Source organism: Natrix helvetica (genome assembly GCF_964273705.1).
Source record: "Natrix helvetica genome assembly, chromosome: 2".
Lineage (NCBI taxonomy): Eukaryota > Metazoa > Chordata > Lepidosauria > Squamata > Natricidae > Natrix > Natrix helvetica.
This window is the reverse complement of record NC_138552.1, coordinates 153,423,700-153,446,797: the sequence shown is the minus strand read 5'-3', so window position 1 is coordinate 153,446,797 and position 23,098 is coordinate 153,423,700.

The window sequence follows — 23,098 nt, the reverse complement described above, 5'->3', positions numbered from 1 at the left end:
ACTTTTCTGATTATATCTAGCTCTGATGGTGTATTTTCTGTTTTCCAATACTGTGCATAGGTTATACGCGTTGCAGTTAGTACATGTATAATTAGATAAAGTGTATCTTTCTTAAACCCCTCCGGTATTATGCCTAGGAGAAAAGTTTAAAGGAAACACTTTTAAACACTTGACTTTTGAAGCATGGAAAGATACAGAGGAGAGACAAATAATAAAGTAATATGTAGTTCTGTTGTTTGGCTAACTGATTACGTTTCAAGTAACTGGTCCTACTATAAATCATCCTGAGGTGACTATAAATCATCCTGAGGTGATGGAAGGTGTAACATAAAAAAAATCATAAGAAATAATAAATACAGAAAATATAGAATATCTTTACTCAACCAGAGTGTTCAATGCAGCTATATAAATGTACATATGTTATGAAGATTGTATACAATGCTAGAAAATTGCAATACTGGCTTGAAGAAATGCTTCATTGTGGTTTTCTGTGGCTTTACTATTGACAGTTGCTTTACTCACTAGTGAAAGTGGATAAATCCTTTTAAAATATATATATTTAAAAAAATCAGGAAAAATGGACAGCAAAGGACTGAGTAGGCAAAGCTTGATTTAAAGGCCAAAAGCACACTATCGCTTGAATTGTTGGTTTCTGGTGACTACAAGTACGCCTTGGTGTAGTTTTCTTGGCACCAAGGCAGAAGGGAGTTGCCACTTAGCTGTCTTCCAACCGAAAGGGAAACCATGCATTTTTTCAAAAGGTCTGGGAGACAAACAAGAATGTTCCCTGATTTCTAATCAAATTAGATGGGAATGAACTCAGAAAGAATTCTCGGCCACCTTCAAACATTAGAGAATGACGAATAAAGCTCTCCCGTTAGAGGGGCTATTTTTGATTTATTTCTCTCGGCCTGAATCACGTCCTGCTTGATGTTGCCAGGGCCTTATTTATCATTCCCTTCACTGTGGCCTTTCAACACTAGTTTCCACTGAGCACCACTAAAACGTATGGATGGATTTTTGCAAGCCTGGCTTGTTACTAGCAAAACGGAAAGAAAGCAGAGCTTTTGGGGGATAAGTAGATGGAAGCCGTTTTGATTCCTGGAAGCTAACCACCACATTATTAGCATTTTAAACCAAGGTATCCGTGAAATGAACAAGCTATGCCAGTAAGACCCAGGGTGACAGAATGCTTTTTATTTTATTTTTTGTAAATAATTTTTTGGGAGGTTATATACAAATTAGACTGAACTGAAAGCCAAACGGGAATGTAACATTTCCTGGTCTTTCTCTGCTGCCTGCTATGAAGCAGAGATGGGAATCAGGCATGTGGTGTGCACTCCTACGGGAGTTGTCACTTCTAAATAGATTTCTGCTACCTAAGACTGATTAAAGCAGCAGGCACCACCTCTGGATCAAGAGTAAAGAGGCTGCCCAAAAAGCTAGGAAACTAAAGATGCAGTCTTAAGCTCACAAATGCTATGAAAGGATTAGATCACTTTTTCAAGAATCCCTGGGTTGAAAGCACCAATGGTATTGTTATAATATTACAGTTTGCTTCAGTTATCACAATTTATTCACCATGTATTCCATCTTTCCTGATAATGCAAGACAGTTCACATAGGGGGAAAAACTCACACACACATACTGCCTAGGTAATAAATACAAACCAGATTCATACTTTGGAGAAAAATAGCTTTGATCACTTATCTGACATAAACTGCACAGTAGTGGTGGCAGGGATCCAGTTTGCCACACTTAATAGATATATAAAGTAGTTATTTATGTGTACCTCAGTAGATAAATGTTTTTTTTCCCCTTACTTTTGGGAAGGAGAATTGACTATTCCTGACTCAGCTTGAATAGCACTCAAACCTGCAAAACCAAATTTTGATTACATGGCTATAGTGTTGCCGCTGTTGGAAGAAATATCCATCTGCTTCAGTTCCAAGCAGGGAGAAAGACACTGGAAACATGGAGGCTGATTGGAAAGATGGTTTATTGATGGACAGGACCACATGGGTTTGAGGTCCTGGACAGCTGAACACATGGAGTTGAGAATGAAGGTTATTTATACTTTCTCTTGGGCCTTGCCTTTGAGCTTCCTGTTCCTGTGCAAGAAATGTATTCTATTGTTCTGAAAGGGTATTGGGCAATTCCTATTGTGTCTTAATGGCTTTGTCCTGGTTTGGATCTTGAGTGAGGGCTAATCCTATCACCCTGAGCCTGAAGGTCTTTTGTCTTGTAGATAGGCTGGCCCAGTCCTGCTGGGGCTATTAAGAAAGGTAGGGCCTTTTCCAAGAGCATGTTTCTCCTTTAAGGAAATATAATATTCTGCCTTTTTAATATTTCTCAAAATATTTCATTCTTCTAGGAGAGGGGTGGGTGCTAACTTTCTACACCATTATGCTATTTTCAGAGTTTAGGGGATATAAAGTCCCAATTTGTTATCTTATGTCTGACTACCTGAATGGGGGAAGTCATGGGAAAAAGATGGAGAACATCAGTCTTCTAAAAATTGCAAATGTTCAATGTGGCCAATCACCACCATCACCACCCATAATATAAGTCATCTGTGGATTACAACTAAGTCCAACTTCTAGCATGTTCTTGCTAGTTACCAGTTAACTTGTACCCACATCATTGGGATGGCTGCACAAACATACAGGGTAGCTTTTAACTTACAATCAGAATTGGAACCAGAATTTCCATTGCTAAGCAAGGTTGCTGGTTGTGATTTCACCTTTTTTGCCACAATTGTTAAGCCAATCACTGCAGTTGTTAAGTAAATGACATGACTGTTAAGAAAACTGGACTTCCCCCATTGACTTTGCTTGCCAGAGGCTGGCTGGGAAGATCACAAATGGCAAACACATGAACCCCCCCTCCCCCCCCCGGACACTGCAACCATCCTACACACATGTTGGTTGTTGAAAGCCTAAATTTTGATCACATGATTGTGGGGAAATTGTAAGTGTGAGCACCAATCATAAGGAACTTTCTTCAATATTGGTCGTAACTTTGAACAGTCACTAAACAAATGGGTGTAAGTCTAAGGTGACCTGCATCGCAGTGTAAACATGACACAATAAATTCAAAATACATCATGATACGATATGATAAATTCAAAACTGTTTCTTCATAAAACAGCGCGTGGCTAAAATCCACCATAAAATACCCCCCCCCCATAACATGGTAGTAGCCATCAAGCTCTCCCTCTGTGTGTGTGTGTGTGTGTGTGTGTGCGTGCGAGCGAGAGAGAGAGAGAGAGAGAGAGAGAGAGAGAGAGAGAGAGGGAGAGAATGATGGGAATATCGCTCGACCTTGAAATGGTAGTGACTGCTGTACAAATGCCTTTGAATTTCAGCTCTCTAAATTATTCTCCTCTTTGTACAAGCACTGATTCTTTATTGAAGACATCAAGCGTATTATTTATCAGACATCAACCATTTGCCTATCACTTGTGACAGGGCACCAGCTATTTATATTCCTTGATGATTAAATTAGACAGCTAACTAGTTGCATGTGTCTCTATTAATTAGTCCTCCATGAAGTCTGCAAATAGCTTGATTGAATCCCTTTGCGGGGACTACAGGGGAGATGGAAGATAAAGCTCCTTCTCCCTATCTAAAGAGGCATGGTGGTTGTCTAAATAGAACTAATCTGCCCTCCCTTTTTACCTACAATAAACAATTGGCCTCTGAGAGTTCTTTTCCAAAAGAAGGATATATCCTTGGGCAGATTGATATTCTTCCATTAGCTTGCCACTTTACAGCACATCCACTAGTATCTCTGTGCATCCTGAGATCTGTTTAGCAATAGCACTTAGACTTATATGCTGCTTCACAGTGCTTTACAGCCCTCTTTACAGCAGTTTACAGAGTCATCATATTGCCCCCCCACACACACACACCAACAACAATCTGGGTCCTCATTGTATTGACCTCCGAAGGATGGGAGGCTGAGTCAACCTTGAGCCTGATGAGATTTGAACTGCCAAACTGCTGGCAGCCAGCAGTCAGCAGAATTAGCCTGCAGTACTGCATTCCAACCAAAGAGTGCCACCGCAGCTCTTTAAGAATAGAAAGATCACCCGTTTCTGTTACAAAGTCCAAGATGTGGTGATTCAATTACTTCTGGGGAGACTAATAAGGTCTGAATGAACTCTATGATATGAAGGAAAAAGCCCAGCTATGAAATGATAAGCAAAATTAATGCAATACAGGTAGTCTTCGCTTAGATTCACAATTGGGATTGGCAGCTCCACTGCTAAGCTCCATGGTCACTGAGCGGTAAATCATGTGACAGTGAGAGACTTACACTGTCACTTTGATTGTTAAGTGAAACATCATGTAACCACGACTTACACTTGTATTCCCATGTTCACCTTTAACTCTGCTGGTCGCAAGCTGGTTAGGAAGCACACAAATGATGATTAGATGACTGTGAGATGCTGCAACATTAATAAATGTGACAATTGGTCACAAAGCTGTCTTTTGCCCCACAATAACTTTGACTTGTTGTTCAACGAGGAAGTCAGTAAGCGATGATTACTTATAAGCAGCACTTGTTATTGGGTTGAGTTATCCCATAATTTGATTTATGTAGGAGAGCTCATCCTGGTTTTAATTCCACTGGATATTTTAAAGAACGGGTTTGTGATATTATTCACCTCATTGTGAACAGAGTTCTAACTGTCGCTGCAAATATACAGCTCCAAATGGAGCAGAATAAAAATAAAATGGATTATAAAAATGCATTTTCTATGAAAAGAAGGGACTCAGATGGTTCAATTTTTTAAAAAAACGACTCTCCAAATCCATACAATTTAGATTTTCTGCAATGAAAAACCCAAAAGTATTTTTCAACTGCTAAGATGTGTGAGGATGCTGAAAATACAAAGCATTGTAATCCCACCCTTCCCAAACTCATAGATTAACTGGAACATAACACATTTTTATCCCACCATGATGAAATAGATACTGTAAGCATGAACCCACTCTCCTTGTGTCTCAAAAGTATCTAGCCTTCTCAATTGTCCCAGAGGAGCTAGAAACAAGGGAGGAGGAGGAGGAGGAGGAGGAGGAGGAGGAGGAGGAGGAGGAGGAGGAGGAGGAGGAGGAGGAGGAGGAGAAACAATCACTTTTTTTCATTCACATACGTGAAAATAAATCACAATAGCCAGGGGAAAAAAGCATTCAGATATATCCTAAAAATAAGGCCATCTCCTTTACCCTCAGGCACAGTTTTAAATTTCTTTTTTTTGTTATCAAACAAGAAATAGAGAATACATGCACCTCATAATATATTTTGGGGAGAGATTTTATTGTTGCTGTTGTTGTTTTAATCCTTTTGCTAAAGCCTAGTCATCTGAGCACTTTCCCTTAATTTGTATTCTGTTGTGTAAGGAATAAAAGAATGCAACCCTAAACCTCAATCTTGCTGTTCTTTTTTGTAAACAAAAAAAAAAAACCACAACTCTGTCTGTTATGACAAATCGATATCATAACTCTACAAGACCTGAATGAACAACAAGAACCATTTGAACTGTTAAAGCTTGGGAGCGGGGGGGGGGGGGGGGGAGATGACTCCAAGATTACTCTTTCCCATTGTGGTGGCTTCCTTCACATTTCTCCCTCAGGCTGAGCCAAGCATGATCTTTCATGAGAAGGCATATATCTCTATAGATCTCTCCCCTTTAGCTCTTATTAATGCTCTTTTGTAAGATCCTCTCCCTTTCTTCCTTACCTGCCAAGTCCTTCAGCACTTTGACTACTTCTTAGTCCTTACATACACAGCCTTTATTCATCACTGTTTGAAGTCCACCCTCCCTCCAAGACAATCAATCTCTGCTCTAATTGAAAAACAGTTTTTCAAGGTATGTAGCTAAAAATCCTAAATCCAGGCTCACTCAGTGTGGCATACTCTGCCTCATTCAAATACTTTAAGCTTGTCTAAAAATTCTGTCTCATTTGATTGAAACACAAGCATTCCATGCTACTCAGTGGGAGAATGAATGTCATTTAAACACATTTCTCTATAAAGGTAGTCTACAACTTACAAGCACAATTGAGCCCAGAATTTTTGTTGCTGAGTGAGTGACTGAGTGAATGACTGCAGTTGTTGTGTTAGTAATACGATTGTTTAAGTAAATCAGGCTTCTCCATTGACTTTGCTTGTCAGGAGGTTACAAAAAGTGATCACATGACCCCAGGATACTGCAACCATCATAAATATGAGTCAGTTGCCAAGCATCTGAATTTTGATCACATGACCATGAGGATGCTGTAATGGTCGTATGAGTGTGAAAAATGATCATATCACTTTTTGCAGTCCCTTTGTAACCTTGAATGGTCATTAAATAAACTGTTAGAAGAGAAGGACTTGCTGTATTTGGGCAAGAAGTCAAACTGGGCAACTCTCAAAATGACTCAAGGATAATCAGTCGGTTTATGGAAATCTATTTCAGACTATAAAAGTGGTTTATACCTATGTTCTGACAGAAAGATGTATGTACTAGGAAAACCTACATGAAGAAAAAATTGGGAAGGAGCTTTGGGTGGTGATAACAAAATTTTGTTTGTTTGAAATATTGGAGACTGCCTGACTTCCAGGTGACCCTGGGTGGCTTACATTCAATAACTAATTTATTTATTTTTTATTTTATTCATTTAATGTATGCAGCCACCCATCTCACAGCATAAGTGTCCTATGGGTGGTTTACAAGAAGTTAAAATAATAAATAGTTAAAGTGATCATAATTACTAACAATTGAGCATCAACAACTATAAAAAGAAATATAAGCTAAGGTCAAAAGTAGATGAAAGGATGTTAATGGAAGTGGAACCACCTCATTAGCTTACCCATCCCCTGGGACCTCTAGGCCTGCTGACACCACGTAGGCTTGAGGGACCATTGGTTGCTCAGAAGAGATGAGGCCAACCTCATCTCATGAGGGAGGAGATTCCACAATGTGGGTGTCACCAGAGGTGGTATCAGCAGGTTCTGACCAGTTCTGGAGAACCAGTAGCGGACATTTTGAGTAGTTTGGAGAACCATCAAATACTACCTCTGACTGGCCCCTTCCCCATCTATTATCTGCCTCCTGAGTCCCAGCTGATCGAGAGGGATTGGGGATTTTACAGTATCATTCCCCTGCCACGCCAACCAAGGCATGCCACACCCACAGAACCGGTAGTAAAAAAAAAATGAATCCCACCACTGGGTGTCACTGTGGAGAAGGCCTACTAGGGGCTGCTAAATGTATTTATTTATTTATTTATTTACTGTGCTTCTAGACCGCCCCCTCTCCCAAAAGGGACTTGGGGCGGTGTACAGTCCATGCAAAGAATACATCAAAATACAATAAATAGAAAAATTAAATATGTACAGTTAAATATGGAGGAGATTAAAATAGAGTTAAAAAGAACTGTACAGTTAGCCAGTATATATAAATATAATTTTAAAACCCCTAAGAAACACACAAATTAAATTAAAAACAATACCCCTAAAATAACCAGTTAATAGTACGTCTACCAGGAGGTAACAGTTGTAATTATGCCAGGCCCGCTAATCGGAACAGGTGAGTCTTCAATTTTTGCCGGAAGGAGCGGAAGTCAGTGGTGGTTCTGATGTCGGGGGGGAGGTCATTCCAGAGGGTTGGGCCCATCACAGAGAAGGCCCTACTCCTTGGTGTCGCCCGCTGGCATTGCCTAGTGGACGGCACCAGGAGAAGCCCCTCCCTGTGTGAGCGAATTGGCCGCAGGGATGTATGTGGGAGGATGCGATCCCGCAAGTAACTAGGTCCTGTGCCATGGAGCGCTTTAAAGATGGTAATCAGGACCTTGAAACGCACCCGAAAAACCACAGGTAGCCAGTGCAGCTCGCGCAGGAGAGGTGTTACGTGGGAGTACCTAGTACTCCCCATCACAGCCCGCGCGGCTGCGTTCTGAACTAACTGCAGTCTCCGGGCGCGTCCCAAGGGCAGCCCCATGTAGAGAGCATTGCAGTAGTCCAGGCGGGACATCACCAGCGCATGAGTGACCGTGCGCAGGGCATCCCGGTCCAGTAGGGGGCGCAATTGGCGCACCAGGCGAACCTGGTGGAACGCCCCCCTTGCCACGGCTGCCACATGGTCATCCATTGACAGCCGGGCATCAAGGAGGACGCCCAAATTGCGCGCCCGTTCCACAGGGGGCAATTGTTCGCCCCCTATGGCCAGCGATGGAATCAGCTGGCTGAACCGAGGTGCCGGTAGCCACAGCCACTCAGTCTTGGAGGGGTTGAGTTTGAGTCTGTTGTCCCCCATCCAGACCCCGACGGCTTCCAAACACCGGGACATCACTTCGACAGCCTCGTTGGGGTGGTTTGGGGTTGAAATGTACAGCTGAGTATCATCAGCGTACAGGTGGTACTCAACCCCAAAACCACGGATGATCTCACCCAGCGGCTTCACATATGTGTTGAACAGGAGAGGCGAGAGGACCAACCCCTGTGGCACCCCACAAGTGAGTGGCCTCAGGGTCGACTTCTGCCCCCCTGTCAACACACATTGCTTCCGGTCGGAGAGGTAGGAGCCGAACCACCGCAAAACGGTACCTCCGACTCCTATCCCCTCCAACCGGCGCAATAGGATACCATGGTCGATGGTATCAAAAGCCGCCGAGAGGTCTAATAGGACCAGCATAGAGGAACAACCTCTATCTCTGGCCCCCCAGAGATCATCGACCAACGCGACCAAGGCCGTCTCCGTGCTGTGCCTGGGTCGGAAGCCGGACTGGCGTGAGTCTAGATAATCGGATTCGTCAAGGTGTCGTGGAAACTGCTGCGCCACCACATTCTCGACAACCTTCGCTAGGAAGGGAAGGTTGGAGTCTGGACGATAATTAGCTAGCTCCGTTGGGTCGAGTGAAGGCCTCTTAAGTAAGGGCCTCACCACGGCCTCCTTCAAGGCAGTTGGTAAGGATCCCTCACCCAATGAGGCATTCACTAGGCCCAGAAGCCAGCCTCGAGTCACCTCCCAAGATGCCAGTACCAACCAGGAGGGACACGGGTCCATTAAACATGTGGTGGGTCGCAGCCGTCCACGCAACCTGTCCAAATCCTCGGGGGCAACAGAATCAAACTCCTCCCAGAATGGTCTCACAAGACTCACTGTTAACGGCCCGTCCGGTCCACTGAAGGGGGCCCATCCGCTCCGGATCTGAGCGACTTTGTCCTGCAGATATTCCCCAAACTCCTCTGCTCTGGCCTGCAAGGGCGCCCCCTGCGTCCTCTGCGATAAGAGGGAGTGGGTCACCCTAAACAGGGCGGCAGGGCGGTTATCAGCGGACGCAATAAGAGCGGCACAATATCTACTTTTGGCCGCTCTCAATGCCACAAGGTAGGTCCGTAAATAGGCTCTTACCTGTGTTCGATCAGATTCGGACCGTGAGGACCTCCACCTGCTCTCTAGACGTCTCCTATGGCGCTTCATCACCCTCAACTCCTCAGTATACCAAGGAGCTCGGGTGGGTCGCTGCCGCAGGAGAGGTCGCAAAGGCGCAACCCGGTCTAAGGCCCCAGCCGCCGCCCTATTCCAGGCGGCCGCTAGGTCCTCCGACCGAGCGCGGGTCAGGGCTACAGGTAATGGCCCAAGCTCTGTCTGGAACCTATCCGGCTCCATCAGGTACTTGGGGCGGTACCAGCTAGGACAGTCTGGTCCCACCTCCTCGCGGTGGGGGGTAGCGCCAGGGAAGTCCAGCCGGAGACATGAGTGATCTGACCATGACAGGGGAGTAACAACTACATCATGTAGATGATAGAGCCTGTAAGATGCCCTTTCTGCAGAATCTGGTGAGGAAAAAATGGGATAAGTAGCGGAAGCCTAACAGAAAGATCCTTTCATTCCTGTTTTCCCATTTTCTTTCTTCTGTAATGGACCAAACTTCCAGAGCCAAAATTCCAACCTTCTTGGGAAATCATTAAATTGATGCAAAATTGGTTGCAAAAGAGAATCTAAGAACAGAGTAAATATTACCAGATTGTATGAGAATTTCTTTGTTTATCCATATTTATCTTTTGATGTAGTGAGGAAACTGTAGGAGAGATTTTCAGAGGTAGGTGGAGGAGCTAAACAAGGCATCAATTTAGAATCCATATGTAGCCACCAAAGAATGAGGTCCAACCTTTCTTGAATGCTGTTGCCAGGTGCTGATCATTAATTGATAAAGTTCCTGTGTATAAGCTTTTAGCAATAAATGTGTTAATTTGAAACTTCACACGTGGAACTGGTCTTTCGAGTCTGACAGAAACAGAATAGAGACTCTGCCCTCCACCCCAAATGTGTCTATTCATTCCATCCATCTATGTGATTTTCTTGTGACTCATCCAGTAATAAAGTGAAATCCGCCCCCTCCCCGCCATAGTATACTGTGACCTACCAGGTGCTTAATAATATCTCACTTCTGTGTGGGTGGGCTTTATTTTTTATTTTTGCAATCCATTAGATTTATTACAATCTAAGCTCCCCAATCCATGAAACAATATTGACTTGTGGTTGTTCTTTTCATGAATGAAATCATCCAGCAGTATTGATGTGATATGCTTTAAATTAGTGAATTTGCTTTTGCTGAGTGCATACTTTTTTATGGTTAAGAAATTAGTATTTGACTAAATAAGTTACTTGAAGATATTTGGATTTTAAATGTGGGAAACTGCAGTTCAAGAGGCTTATTTAGCTCCCCTCCTGATCTGACAGAACTAAAACCCTGTGGACATTTATCCCATAAATGTGTATTGAATTACTCTTTTGCATCACCCCTCTCTTAATGAAATCTTAGCACCACTGAGGGTTGACAAGCTCTAGCCATGATTACTTCAGCTACAGTAGTTTGAGGAAAAGCTAACTAGAAGAAGCAGAAATGTGTTTTGATATTTATTTTAATCGTGGAATAACATGTCTGTTCTAATTAGAGATGCACCTTCCAGGCAGATGTTCAAATCAAGTGGGAATTCATATGCCAACTGTGAGATTAATGGGTTTACATGTTAATGAAGTAGGCATTCTATGCAGGGGAATAAGAGCACCATCCAGTGCTTTCCAAGTTGCAAGATTCTCCTGACTATTTTCACATTTTCCTTTTCCGGGCAGTTCATTTCACTTTCTTGGCATGTTGAAATGATTGCCAGTTCCTCATAATTCACATCAGGTATCATGTAAATTATTTGCACTAAGTGCCCAAAGGTCAGGTTTGTATCATTAATTCAAGCAGGAAACATACTGTGGCTTTCTGGCCTTTCCTGTGGTTTCCTTCCCTTCAGCTTTTGGGTGTGAGATCTTGGCCGATCTCAGGCAGTGTCTAAATTAGATGAAAATATGTGTGTATACACACACACACACACACACACATGCATATATATATGCAGGTCTTGTTGTATTCGGGTCTTTTCCCGCGTAAGATTGAGATTGTCTTGGCAACATTTTGGTGAGGTCTCACTCGCCATCTTCAAGCTGGGTTTTTTTGGCTTAAAGCGTGGTCGGAGTTGCTGTCTTTCTAGTCCTAGTCAACAAACGAGCCCCACCCACCACCCAGGCCATTATAACACAAAACAACAATGGACACACAGCCAACACCAATCAGCACCAATCTACCAATCATGATACAACCACACATCCAATCAATCCACTTACTGAAACAAAACCAGCACTCCACAGACCCCCATCAAGATTTATAGAAAGATGGCAACTCCGACCATGCTTTAAGCCGAAAACACCAGCCTGAAGATGGCGAGTGAGACCTGTGAAAACGTGTGTGTGTGTGTGTGTCCGTGCGCTGGTCTTGATGTATTCGGGTCTTTTCCCATGTAAGATTGAGATTGTCTTGGCAATGTTTCGGTGAGGTCTCACTCGCCATCTTCAGGCTGGTATTTTCGGCTTCGTGTTTGTGGGAGTAAAGGGTGGTCGGAGCTGCCATCTTTCTATAAATCTTGGTGGGTGGGTGTGGAGTGCTGGCTTTGTTTCAGTAAGTGGATTGATTGGCTGTGTAGTTGTATCATGATTGGTAGATTGGTGTTGATTGGTGCTGGCTGTGTGTCCATTGTTGTTTTGTGTTGTAACGGCCTGGGTGGTGGGTGGGGCTCGTTTGTTGACTAGGGCTGGTTTCCAGATATCTGGTAGGCGGGAGGTATCATCACGTTTATTCATGTTGTCAATAACATGTTGTGTTTATTCATGTTGGTGTTCCAGGAAAATCTACCTGAAAATCTGTGAACAATGGGACCTCGTCGAAACATCACCAAGATACTCTCAATCTTACACGGGAAAGTACCCGAATACTCCAAGCATATGTTTTTGTAGATTTCCATGGGTACAGGTATGCAGGTCTTGGCGTATTCGGGTCTTTTCCCATGTAAGATTGAGAGTATCTTGGCGACGTTTCGATGAGGTCCCACTCGCCATCTTCAGGCTGGTGTTTTTGGCTTAAAGCGTGGTCGAAGTTGCTGTCTTTCTAGTCCTAGTCAACAAACGAGCCCCACCCACCACCCAGGCCGTTATAACACAAAACAACAACGGACACACAGCCAGCACCAATCAGCACCAATCTACCAATCATGATACAACCACACAGCCAATCAATCCACTTACTGAAACAAAACCAGCACTCCATACACCCCCATCAAGATTTATAGAAAGACGGCAGCTCCAACCATGCTTTAAGCCGAAAACACCAGCCTGAAGATGGTGAGTGAGACCCGTGAAAACGTACGTGTGTGTGTGTGCACGCGCGTGCGCTGGTCTTGATGTATTCGGGTCTTTTCCCATGTAAGATTGAGATTGTCTTGGCAATGTTTCGGTGAGGTCTCACTCGTCATCTTCAGGCTGGTGTTTTCGGCTTCGTGTTTGTGGGAGTAAAGGGTGGTCCTCCCTCTTCCAGCGCCTTAAAGCAATAGGACATGAAATCAATTTTGAAGGAACCAGGTTAATCTCCAAAACAGAACACTTCAACAAGAGAATAATTATGGAAGCCATCGAAATAGAGACACCCCCCCCCCACAACGTGAAGAAACGTGACGATATCTCCCACTTACCAGACATCTGGAAACTAGTCCTAGTCAACAAATGAGTCCCAGCCACGAAAACCGACACCAGACCCAGAACAACACAGGACGCAACCACCAACCACCCTCACCAGACTCAAATCCAAACCCATCCCATAGACAAAACGCAACCACAATCCAGAAGCCAAACCATGGCGGCATCACCAACTGCTGCACCCCCACTCCGACCCCCCACCCAAAGCAAACTGACACACGCCATGAACACATGGCCAGACCGCAAACCCGGAGTCAAACCAAAGCCCGGGATGTTACAACACAGCCATCTCCTCAGGACATTACATCACAGAACTCAGGAGGTTACAAAGCAAAGGCTCAGGAGGTTACAACGCAGCCAACCCCCAGGAGGTTGCAGCCCAGGACTCAGGATATCATTACAATAGAACTCAGGATGTCATCACACAGCCCATTACCCAGGTCATTACAACACAAAAGAACAATAAGCACACAGCCAGTACCTTAGCCATACAGGATATTACGAAACAGCCAAGTAATCTGCAAACATCAACTCCATCAACTAATCAAGATGTTACAACACAGCCAACCAATCCGCTTACAGCAACAAAGCCTGCACTCTGCACACCCCCACCAATATTTCTAGAAAGACGACAGCTCCAATCAGGCTTTGCTCACACAAGCATGAAGCCGAAGGCACCAGCCTGAAGATGGCGAGTGGGACCTCTTCGAAACGTCACCAAGATACTCTCAAACTTACATGGGAAAAGACCCGAATACAACAAGACCAGCATATGTATGTATGTATGTATGTATGTATGTATGTATGTATGTATGTACGTGTGTGTGTATGTGTGTATATGTGTGTGTGTGTGTGTGTGTGTGTGTTGTATTTGTGCTGATAAATAAATCATATTTATTTATGATTGGGCATACCAGGTGTTATAACACAAACAAATAAATAAATACACACACACACACACACACACACACACACATAAGCTCTAGCTTATCATTTTATTTTTCCAACAATCCCGTGAAGACAGGGAGATGGCAACAAGCTCAAGTTCATTTGCTAAAGACATGTTTGAGATGGACATTCCAACCAGCCCACCCGATTCAGGCATTGACCTCAAAGTATAAAATAAAATAAGGCTATATTAAAGGAATGGAATGGAGTGGAAAGAAGGAAAGGAAGAAAGGAAAGGAAAGGACATCCTTTAAAACTTTGCATAATTATTAGCAGATGCAGCTTATAGCAAGGTTTTGCTTACACACTATTGTAGTAAGTACAATGTGCTCTGGAATCAACATGGTTTGACTGAATTCTCAGAACAGTAGAAGGAATGAAGGAATCTCCCAGTAGTCAGGGTTTAACTGTTATCTTCAGATGATTTGATTACCATACTTCAGTGTTGTTGTTTTTTTGGTTTGCATCTCATCAAGACAGGGTGTTGTTGTTTTTTAATTTACATGTGGACAATTCATTGTTGCTATTTTCATTTGGCATCATACTAAATTATCATTAACTTGCTTTTCTTGGTGAAGAGAGGCGATGCCTCAAGGGACTATGAATGTTTTTTTTAAGTAATCTCCATATTCTTCTAATTCAACCAGTGAATTGTCTTCCACACTACCACCATCATCCATGCTGCATTATTCCATGAACGATAATCTCTTAAATCTAAATCAAGCATTTGCCAGGAGTTCTAAATGCTTACTATGATTTCTCACATTCTATGAGTTTGTGATGCAGGGCATTGCCACTCTTAGATTGGACTGATGAGGGCCTGAAACTAAAAGAAAATGGTTGTGCAGAGAGCTGATTTGTCCACAAGTCACTCTGGTCCCAGGCTGACTGGAATAAAGGAGGAGAGGGAAAATGAGAAGGAAAGAAAATAAGCCCAATGTGGAGGATACTTGATTGATTGATTGATTATGGGCCATCAACTCCTTTTCAGTTCCTAGCAAACACATAGATTTTATCCACGATCTCTAACCTATACTTTGAAGTCTCCTAATGGTGCACTTTGACTTACTCAATTATCCAGTATGAATCAGCAATGATGTCTTATGTTCCTCTGCTTTTTTCTAAAGTCAACTTGAACATCTGGCATTTCTTTTTCCATGTCAGGCTCCAATCTGTCTTTGGATAATCCTAAGCAATATTTTACCAGCCTGGGAAATTAAGGATATTGTAAGATAGTTTGCAAACTCTGTTAACACTCTCCCTCTCCCTCTTCCCCCTCTCTCTCACAGACAAATCATAGACCTGACTAAAACTCCCCTAGCCCCTTAATTTCAGTTCAAATTATCAAATTATAAGCATAGAAGGAAGATAAATGAAGCTCAAGTGAGATATCGGCTATTTCTAAGCTATTTATGCCTCTTGCATGTCAGTCCCACTATTTAGACTCTTGCTCCTTGCATCTGTGAGCCACAAAAGTGAATGTCAATCTTGTAGTCCCTACAGTGCCATAAGATTTTGGTGATTTTGGTGATTTAGAAACAGGCATCTGGATGTGATAGAGCTATTTTAATTATAATACACGTGTAGTGGTGCTTTTTCAAGAGGCAACTGGACTTTCTGGTTTTTCATTGAAGATGTTTTGCTTCTCATCCAAGAAGCACCTTTGAGACAACCATGACCTGGATGACTGGGAAACACCATAGACAACACAGGTGTATACATTCAGTGTGAGATGCCTCAAATACATATGTAGAAATGCATAGAATAGTGGAGGTTGAAAGCCTTACACAGCTACAGGGAGAGGTTTTCTTGTGTCTTCTACAGTAAATTGCCTGAACTACAACTTTCGCAGTACTTAGCATTCATTACAATTTCTAGTTCGTCTGGAGTTCTAATTCAAAAACAAAAATTGGGAGGATGCCAGGTTGCCTAGCTCCACAAGAATGCCTGGAAAAGGAGGATATTTGAATGGTACTGCTTGGCAGCAATGGCATATGAAGAATGGAGAGAGGTGGTCTGCCCTGGGTGCAGGCAATAAAGAGAATGCTGCTGAAAATGTAAGCCTGGTAATAAGCGTGGAGTTGAGTTGCTGCTGCCTGAATGCCAGCTACTATTTGGTGGTCAGCAATGTTGCATCCATGACAGAAGACAACATTTTGAATCAGTCTTGACTCCTGGGGACTTCCTCCTGCAGTTTTCTTGGCAGCATTTTTTGGAAGTGGCTAGCCACTTATATTTTTCTCTAGTGCTTGGAGAAGTAAGTGGCCTGAGATCATCTAGCTGGCTTTCAGGCAAAGGTGGCACTTGAATTCAAAGTCTTGGTTTGTAGTCTGGTACCAAACTAGCCCTTGCAAATGAGGATAAGGTAAAAAGTTCCTTTGCACACGCTTGCTAGTCATTTCTGGCTCTGGGGGCGATGGTCATCTCCATTTCAAAACTGCCAGCACTGTCCAAAGACGTCTCTGTGGTCATATGGCAGCATGACTAAACACCGAAGGCTAATGGAATGCTGTTACCTTCCCACCAAAGTGGTCCCTATTTTTCTAACTTGCATTTTTTATGTGCTTTCAAACTGCTAGGTTGGCAGAAGCTGGGACAAGTAATGGGAGCTCACTCCGTTATGCGGCACTAGGGATTCAAAATGCTGAACTGCCAACCTTCTGATTGAAGCTCAATATCTTAGCCACTGAATCACAACGTCCCTCTGCAAATTAGGATGGGTGCGTTAAAAAACGATCTGCTGCAGTATCAAATATAATAAGTGAGGGTTGAAGTTCATTCTCTGAGCTTGTGGGTTGGTTTCAAAATGTTTCATTACCAGGCTAGGTAACTTCATCAGCAGAATTTAGCAGATTCCCCTAAATTTAGGGGAAACCAGCCCACATGTTTGGAGAATGAACCTCAACCTCATCCTACACCCGACCTACTGATATTTGTCATTATTGCAAATATGATAGGTGTTCCGACCCCCCCCTTCCTCCGTTGCCCACACAGTACACACACTCCGGAACAGTACAAGGGAACAAGGTTTATTACACCAACAGACAAGAGGCTTTGTGGCAGCAAGCCACCAAGACAGAACTCACAAAGACAGAACACACAAAAGCAGCAATCCAGCTTGCCAGGATCTCAGACTAGAGTTGCTGTCCAAAGTCCTTTGTTGATTGCTACGCAGAGCCTGTCCAGAGTCAACCCTTTTATAACCTAAAAAGGGCGTCTCCCAACAGCACCTGAGAGCTCTTTACTGCCTATAATTACGCCCACGCTCCTGGCGTTTGTGGGCGCGCCGGAAACGAGCATCCCGAAACGCCCTACTAAGTCCTGAGTCACTATCCTCTCCGCTGCTCCAAGGCAGGGCAACGGGAGTCCTCCTCCTCTCGCTCTCACCGCTGCTCCATGCCTCTGGCGCCACCTGGTGGCCGACCAGACTCTCGGATTCCTGCTCAGCCTCCGAATCCTGTCCAGGATCGCACATCCCTTCTGTAGCTGACTCGTATGGAGTATCACTCTCGGAGTCTGGTGACAGCGGCACTGGCTGGGCCACAACACTATCCCTCACCGCAGGGCCCTTCCCCCGGGCCTGACGCTCGGGATGCGGTCGAGAGGGAAATTGTCCATGATAGGCCCGCACCAAAGCTGGAGCATGCACAGCCGTCGCATCGGTCCAGGACCCCCCGTCCGAGTCCTCGTCCGCCCAGTCGACCAAATACTGGAACCGACCCTTGAGCCATCTCGAGTCACGGATCCGGGTCACTCTGTGCGATGGCCGTGCGTGCACGTCAGGCGGCGACGGCAGGGGTGAAGAGGGACGTCGGAGAGGACAATCCGACCGCTCAGGGATCAGGAGCGAGCGATGGAACACCGGGTGTACTCGCATCGAGCGCGGGAGGGTCAGGCGATAGGCCACCGGATTGATAACGGCCTCCACAGGGAACGGCCCCAGATACCCGTGGTCCAACTTCCTCGTAGGCCGGTGGGACGGAAGATGCCGCGTGGACAACCACACGCGATCACCCACAGCCAATTCCGGCACAGCACGGCGAGACCTGTCCGCCATCCGCTTGTAATCCTCCTTCGCCTGATTCACGTAGCGGCGCACCATCTGGTGAACCGCCTGAAGCTCAGAGAGGAAATCCTGCGCTGCGGGGACCGGAGAGTCCACGGGGGTGAGAGGGAAAAAATGAGGGTGGTACCCGACGTTCGCCATGAAAGGCGTCGTCCGTGTGGAGGAGTGCTGCGAGTTGTTGAACGCAAACTCCGCCACGGCGAGGTACTCCGCCCAATTGTTCTGCTGCTGGTTCACGAAGCAGCGCAGATATTGTTCCAGAATCCCAATCACCTTCTCCGTCCCTCCATCGGTTTCGGGATGGTGCGCCGAGGACAGACAAACTTGAACGTCAAGAGCGGCCATCAGCCCTTTCCAGAACTGGGCCGTGAATTGTGTACCACGATCGGAGACGACCCGGTCAGGTAGGCCGTGCAGCCGGAACACGTGCTGGATGAACATGCGGGCGGTGGCGCGGGCTGTCGGCAATCTCCGGCAGGGGATGAAATGCGCCATCTTGGTGAGCATGTCCACCACCACTAGGACCGTAGTGAAACCGGACGACGGAGGCAGTTCCGTCAAGAAGTCCATGGACACGGCTCCCCAGGGTCTGTCCGGGGTCGGCAATGGCTGTAGCAAGCCTGGAGGAGCTCCCGTCGCTGATTTGGCCTGTCGACACTGCACACATGACGTGACGTACGTCTGCACGTCGTGTCGCAGGCGAGGCCACCAAAACGTACGGGAAACCAGGTGCAAAGTTTTGAACAGGCCAAAGTGTCCCGCTGCCGGAGTGTCATGACATTGGGAGAGAACCAATCCACGGAGCGGTCCTGCAGGCACGTAGAGCCGATCCCGATACCTCAAAAGGTCCTCGTCAAAGGTCCACGGGGATGTCGGCCCTACCTCTGCCCGCCGTTGTTCCACCCACTCGTCGTTTCGCTGCGCATTCCGTATCAACGACCGTAAATCCACGGGTTCTTGGATTGCAGCGAAGGACTCGACGGGTAGGACCGTCCGGGGGGGCAGGGAGTCAGCAGGGTCTGAGTACTCCGGCTTTCTGGATAGGGCATCCGCCCTCTGGTTCAAGGCACTGGGGATATACGTGACCTTGAAGTGGAACCGGGCAAAAAACAGAGACCACCGGATCTGGCGCTGATTGAGCTTCCGCGCTGTTGTCAAAAACTCCAGATTCCGATGGTCTGTCCGGACTTCGACCTGATGCCTGGCCCCCTCCAGGTGATGTCGCCAGGCTTCGAACGCCGCCTTGATAGCCAGCAACTCTTTCTCCCAGATGGTATAATTGCGCTCGGAAGGATTGAGTTTCCGAGAGTAATAGGCGCAAGGGAAAAGGGTGCCATCAGGGGCGTGAGCCTGCAATAACACCGCCCCCACCGCGATGTCGGACGCATCCGCCTCGACTACAAAGGGGCGATGGGGATCAGGGTGTTTCAAGATCGGCTCCTTTGTAAAAGCGCGCTTCAAGGCCACGAATGCTTGTTGTTCTGTGGACCCCCAGTGAAACGGCACTTTCTTTTGCAGGAGTCGAGTGAGGGGCGCGGTCAAGAAAGCAAAGCCGGGGATGAAGGACCGGTAATAGTTGGCAAACCCGAGGAGTCTCTGAATGTCTTTCATTCATCGAGGAGATTGCCAACTTCGTAATGCCTCCACCTTGCCTGGCTCCATCGCAATTCCTTCAGGGGATATACGGTGCCCCAGGAACTCGATGGTGGTCTGCCAGAACTGACACTTCTCCAGCTTGGCAAACAAGCGATGCTTTCGAAGGCGCTGCAAGACCTGACGCAAGTGCTGTTGATGATCCTTCCGGGATGTAGAGTAGATCAAGATGTCGTCCAGGTAGATGACGACAAACTGATCCAAAAGGTCCCGAAAGATATCGTTCATAAAATGTTGGAAGACAGCTGGGGCATTGGTCAACCCGAACGGCATGACCGTATACTCAAAATGTCCGTATCGGGTGCCAAAGGCTGTCTTCCATTCGTCCCCCGCCCTGACTCGGACCAGATTGTAAGCTCCACGTAAGTCCAGTTTTGTAAACACCACGGCCTCCCGGAGCCGCTCCAACAACTCGGGAATCAGAGGCAACGGGTAGCGATTACGGATCGTGATGGCGTTCAAGCGCCGGTAATCGCAACAAAGTCTTAGATCCCCGGTCTTCTTTTTGACGAACAAAACCGGGGCAGACAAGGGCGAAGACGAAGGCCGGATAAAACCCCGGGCAAGGTTCTTGTCAAGGAAGTCCCGCAATGCGGCCAACTCCGGTTCAGACATGGAGTATAGGCGGCCCGTCGGGAGTTTCGCATCAGGTACCAGGTCAATGGGACAGTCGTAAGGCCGGTGCGGTGGCAGTTGATCCGCCTCCTGCTCGCTAAACACGTCCGCGAACTCCGCTAAATCCGGCGGCACTGTCACCTTGGCCGAACTGGGCACCTGAGCCGCGCAAACATGACGGGTATGGTCCACGCATTGCAAGGACGGGAACGAGATGCGGTTCTGCGACCAGTGGATCTGGGGATCGTGCGCCCGCAGCCAAGCTAAGCCCAACACCACGGGGAAATGCAGACCCGAAGCCACGTAAAATTGAATGGCCTCCTCATGCTCCCCGAGGATCAGGCACAAAGGCTGCGTGGCGTTCTTGATGGGCCCAGACAGAAGCACCCGGCCGTCAATGGTCTCCACTCGCATCGGAGGGTCTACCGGGCACAGAGGGACGTGATATTTCATGACAAACGCTGCATCCATAAAATTCGTGGTAGCCCCAGAATCGACCAAGGCATGGGCTGGTATTCCCTGCGGACTACCCGACAAGAGAATGTGCGCTGCAAGAATCAGATGTCGTGGAGGCCCCTCCGCCTCTGTTCCAGCCTGTGCCCGACCCGAAGTCTCCCTCAGATCGGGCTTTCCCCGTTTCCCGAGACGGAGGTTCGTCGTTGAGGGGGGGCCGTAGACCGTGCAGCCCCTCTACCTCCCTTCTTGGGGCAACCCGTAGCCAGATGTCCCGGATCCCCACAGTAAAAACACAACCCCCCTGCACGCCGTCTCTCCATCTCCGTGCGTGACAAGCGGGGTCTGGCTGCACCCAACTCCATGGGCTCCTCTCGTGGGACAGGAGTCTCTCGTGGAACTGGCACTCTCAGCACCTCCCGGGACGCTCGGCGAGGCCTCCGCCTCTGCAGCCGGCCGTCAATCCGGAGGCATAGATGAACCAACGCGTCAAACGTTGGAGGCCTGTCCACTCTCACCAGCTCATCCTGCAGGTCCTCTGACAGGCCATCCTGAAAAGCATCCATAAGGGCTGGCTCATTCCACTCAGAGTCCTGACTGAGCAGCCGAAACTCGGTAATGTAGTCCAGTAAAGAACCACGCCCTTGGTGCAACTCTTTCAGGAGTCTGGTGGCTGTTTCTCCTTTGATGGGGTCTTCGAACGTCAGCCGAAGATGAGTGCAAAAACCCTGGAAGTCATCCAGCAGGGGGCTCGGCTGAGTCAGCAAAGGCGTAGCCCACCGTGCTGCTGTGCCTGAGAGCAAGCTTATCACAAAGCCCACCTTCGTCTGGTCGGTGGGAAAGTCCTCCGCTCTCAAGGCAATGAACAACCGGCATTGGCCCAGGAACGCCGGGAAAAGTTTCGGACTGCCATCAAACTTATCCGGCATGGCCACTGGGCATTTCCTTCGTTGCTGCTGGGGGGGTGGGGGGTTGGCAGGAGCAGACAGCTGTGCAACCTGCGCTGTTAGCAAGGCAAGTTGCTGTGCGAAGAGAGCATTCTCCGCCTGAAGTTGCTCCATCATAGCTGAATGGAGATACGTTTGGGGTAGCAATCAATCTGTTCCGACCCCCCCTTCCTCCGTTGCCCACACAGTACACACACTCCGGAACAGTACAAGGGAACAAGGTTTATTACACCAACAGACAAGAGGCTTTGTGGCAGCAAGCCACCAAGACAGAACTCACAAAGACAGAACACACAAAAGCAGCAATCCAGCTTGCCAGGATCTCAGACTAGAGTTGCTGTCCAAAGTCCTTTGTTGATTGCTACGCAGAGCCTGTCCAGAGTCAACCCTTTTATAACCTAAAAAGGGCGTCTCCCAACAGCACCTGAGAGCTCTTTACTGCCTATAATTACGCCCACGCTCCTGGCGTTTGTGGGCGCGCCGGAAACGAGCATCCCGAAACGCCCTACTAAGTCCTGAGTCACTATCCTCTCCGCTGCTCCAAGGCAGGGCAACGGGAGTCCTCCTCCTCTCGCTCTCACCGCTGCTCCATGCCTCTGGCGCCACCTGGTGGCCGACCAGACTCTCGGATTCCTGCTCAGCCTCCGAATCCTGTCCAGGATCGCACATCCCTTCTGTAGCTGACTCGTATGGAGTATCACTCTCGGAGTCTGGTGACAGCGGCACTGGCTGGGCCACAACAGATAGGTATAGAGTACCCATGCTTACTCATAATAGAAATTTCATTGGTATGTCACTCCATATTGGTTAAAAAATTCAGGCAGATGTTCAGGCCAGCAGCAATCTAGGACTCCTCTTTTATATTTTGAAATATGATGCATTCTTCAGCTCATTTTGCTGAATATAATGCTTTACAGTTGAAGTTGAAGGTACACATCACAATACACTCAGGGAGGGCCACTCAAAGGACATCTCACCCATTCTGGAAAAAACATGTGTAGGTATAAATCACTACTTTTCTTGGTATTGCTTAAAAGAGACAGTCTTGTTCTTTCTGAATTGCTTCTTTATGTTTCCTTTGTCAACTGACAACAGCTCTTGAAGTCCTCATGTGCTACCCATGACTGATTTGATGAAAATACACATGTCATACTGTAGCCTACAGAGAAAGCAATTTTCTTTAGGACAGAATGTTATCCTAAAGGTCAATGCCTCATATTGTTGAATGGTCTCTTTGTATGTGTCTTAGAAAAAAACTGCAAAAATAGAATATTACTAGGGAAAATATGGTATCAAAATGTGTAAATGTTCAAGAACATGTTCTGATCATTTTAGTTTTACACA